The sequence below is a fragment of the Vigna umbellata genome, chromosome 5 (assembly GCF_029865625.1).
Source record: "Vigna umbellata cultivar VRB3 chromosome 5, Vumbellata_1.0, whole genome shotgun sequence".
Lineage (NCBI taxonomy): Eukaryota > Viridiplantae > Streptophyta > Magnoliopsida > Fabales > Fabaceae > Vigna > Vigna umbellata.
The window spans coordinates 24,003,721-24,007,604 of record NC_142169.1 but is presented as its reverse complement, the minus strand read 5'-3'; the positions used below and the strand labels follow the sequence as shown (position 1 = coordinate 24,007,604).

At 35.3% G+C, this 3,884-nt stretch overlaps 1 pseudogene; it reads left to right on the top strand.

Moving 5' to 3' along the window:
- Positions 1-297: 297 nt before the first annotated feature.
- LOC148197978 (pterocarpan synthase 1 pseudogene) lies at positions 298-1,128 on the top strand (annotated as a pseudogene).
- Positions 1,129-3,884: the final 2,756 nt, after the last annotated feature.

The following is a 3,884-nucleotide window of genomic DNA, read 5'->3' as shown; positions in this document are numbered from 1 at the left end:
TTTAGTATTATTATTTTTTCTTTTAACAACTTATTTTGATGATGTATATATGAGATATTCAAATATTAATAACCATTATAGGTGTTAAGGAGTGAGCAAGTACACCGAACTTACATTCTTTGTGTTCTTAGCCATTTTATAGTTTGTGAGAGAACTATTATAATATTTCTTACGTTGTAAAGTTATATATCTCTAATATTTTAAAGCCACTTTTCTTGATAAAGATGTATTATAATAAGTCGTTTCTCCTGTGTTTTTCTTCGTTTCCAAGCTGAGGTGATACGTGTGGATCTGTCATTCTTATTTTATGTGAGGTTTTGGTCCGTCAACGGTAGAAGGCATGGGATAAAAACAAAGGGAGAAGTGAAAATGGTGTTGAGTTTGAATTATGGTGAGATTAAAAAAGGGATATTGTAGGGCTGATTGAGCGTTATAAATAGTCAGTGGGGGAGAGTTGAGTGCTCACATCGACAGAGTGGAATAAAAGAGAAAGAGTGAGAGAAATAGATTTGAGTTTTGTGGAGTTTCTGAAGCATGGCCAACTCTACCGTTTTCCTTTGCCTTAACCTCTCTTTACTAATCTCTCTCGTCACCGCCTCTTACTATCAAAGCCTAACCCCAACGCTGATGGGTTTCCGTGAGGACAAGTTCACTCATCTTCACTTCTTCTTCCACGACGTAGTCACCGGGCCCAACCCCAGCATGGTCATTGTCGCCGAGCCCAACGGAAAAGCCAAGGACGCCCTTCCCTTCGGCACCGTTGTCGCCATGGACGACCCCTTGACGGCCGGACCCGAACCCGACTCCAAACTCGTGGGGAAGGCCCAGGGCATTTACACTTCCATATCTCAGGCCGAGATGGGGCTCATGATGGTTATGACCATGGCCTTCACCGACGGAGACTTCAACGGCAGCACCATCAGCGTGTTGGCCAGAAACATGATCATGAGCGAACCCGTTAGGGAAATGGCCATCGTTGGCGGCACTGGGGCTTTTCGCTTCGCTCGTGGCTACGCTCAGGCCAGGTTCCACTCCGTCGATTTCTCCAAAGGCGATGCCATCGTCGAATACGACGTCTTCGTCAATCATTATTGACACTCATATTATAATACTAGTTATTATCATTCACCCTTTTGTTTAGTTTTTCTTTATGCTTTGTAATTCACTATCGCTCGTCAAGGATTTTTACTTTCTCTTGTCCTTTTCCACTTCTCCTAAACCCCTAATGTCGCTGTCTCATGCTTTCCTCTGTGTTCTTGCTTTAACTTTTTCTTTGTCCCCAAATTCTTGTTGATACGGGATCTTCCTAATACGTAATTTTCAAACAAATTCAGACATTAATGTTGAAAACTTCATGTTTCTACAAATATTTGCTGTTGCCTTTTGAAATATTATATAATTATAGAGTCAAGTCGGCAATAAATGGAATCATACTCTTCATAATGTTCTCCCAAAACATTACGTTTAGTTTTTGTAAGATATTTTTTTTTAAATGAATAAAGAAATGATTTTTTTTATTATTACTATCTATTAATTACTACATCTAAATTTTAAGGTTCCTCAACTACGAATAACAGAGACTTAAAAGTATATTTTGGTTGTGTAATGATTGATTAGTTTAGCACCGACAGAAAAATAACTTTCATAATATTGATAATAAAAAATATATAATTTTTAAAATTTAAAAAGCTCAAAGAACCATCGGAAACTATAAAACCTTAACTATTTGAATTATTTTTAAGAGGATGTATTTTCTTTTACAAAAGTTCTGAAAATATTATATAATATTGATAAGTGTGAAAAAAATTGTTTTTATATTTATAAATGAGCTCAATCTTGTAATTATTCATGTTGTTCCTCATTGAAAAGTTGTAATAGGTAGTAGATTGTTATGCAAAATATTGTACAGGAAATGGTGTATTATTTAAAATCGTCAGTCAATTTTCACAAAGCGAAAACCAAAATTCTCACTGTCAGAAGAAGAAAATTCGCATAGCGCAACAGTACCTGTGCGCGGAAAGAAACGAAAACATCTCAGGAACTTCCGGAGACTACTTCAAGGCATCAAGACACCATTGTTGCAAGGGATTGCTTCAAATGTGTACGTTTTAGATGACTAGGAGCAGTTAAATTTCTCTTTCGCTGGGATTGGATGTAATGAACTCAATGTGATTTAATTTTCCTGTTCAATATATCGTTGTTCGTTCATATGCTCTTTCTTGTTGTATGAAAATATAATGTTATTTGAATGTCTTTGATTACTGGAAAGTAACTTTGAACACGAACATAGATAGAGCACTTAAGTGATTGGGATCTAGGGATAGACTCAATAACTTGATCATTCTTAACATTGGACTTAATGCAAATTGTATGTTAAATTGACTAAGGGATTATCATTTTAATATATTAATTTAGAACTAGTTGCTAAGGGATTAGGACTAGTATGCATTGATTTAAATGTTTGAATGAAGTAATGAAATATTGAACAGAGTTTTATATTCATATGATTCATGAAACCCAATTCCAACGAAGTTTCTTTTAAATATAAATTCATTGCACATCAACTGTTTGATAAAATACCAAAAATAGTTTCTTGTGTTGTTTTGTGCATTTTGACATCTAATTGAGTTATAAAAGGAAGAATTGTCATGTGTTGCACAAGTCGCTTGGGAGATGATACTTTTACTTATTCACTGTATTACTTGGAACCATTTGGTATACTTGCCAAAAAGTTATCAAGTTTTTGGTGCCGCTGCCGGAGACTTGTGTTCCAACACAAGGCAATTTGGGCATTTATGACTCTTTTAGACTTTGTTGTGAGTTTTCCTTTTTAATGTTGTTGTGTATGCAGTTGGCTTTAGTTTTTTAAGACTTTCCATTGATTTAGTTTGAACTTAATGTCTGTCTCGAGGTACGCTTTAGAGCTTGATGTTGTTATTGAAAGTTCTTAGGAATGAGATTTCAGTAGCGGAACTAACTAAATCAAACCAGATGTGCAAATCACCAGGGATGGGGTTGTGTGTTTGGATTCACTGTTTTGGAACTTAAGGCAAGTTTGATGGACTTCTTACACCAAGGGATTGGGTGAGGGTTTGTCATACTTAGGTAGGCACAACAAGAGGGATCTGAGTGTTCTAACTTCAGAAAATAGGGAAAGTGAAATTCTTTACCAATTGTATGTCTCTTTTGTTTGAATTTCTTTTATGCAGTTTGCCTACATATGTTTCTAGTTGTTGGAAGATCCTAGGGATGGAATTTCAACCGCTGAGAGGGGAGTACTAAGTGATCTTGCAACAAGAGGGATCTGAGTGAGGTTATTTAGGAAATCCATTTCAATCATTTTGCATATTGGAATTGTTGTTTGGTTGGTGTGCTTACTTTATGCAATTTTGTTTCTTCTTTTCCTTATTTCTTTGTTTGTTTTTTTTTTATTTTTCTATTTCACTTCTCTATATGTTACTTTTAATTTTATCTTTATGTTTTAGTTTTTGTAAGAAATTGTTGAAGTTTCTGTGTTGGTAAGATTATTATGCAGGTGCAGATGGAGTTATCTTGTTTTGATTTAATGATTATGCAGTATCTGATTAAGTTATGTGATTCTTGAGGATGATGACATGTATGTTTGTGGTTGCAATGTGCTTCATATTTTTATCTGTGTGTAAGTATGAACTATGACCAGATCTGTGAGTGTTGAGATCATATGTTGATTGAGAGATATTGAGTTGTTTAGATATGGAATTGGCTTTTTCATGATTTTGCTTCTACGTACATACACACTTTTTGGTTAAGGATGAAAAAGACCCTGTTTGTTATTGATTATACAGCTATTTGGCCAGATAGCCAACCTTGAGACACTGTGCTACATTTGTGAACCCTTTTGAGCC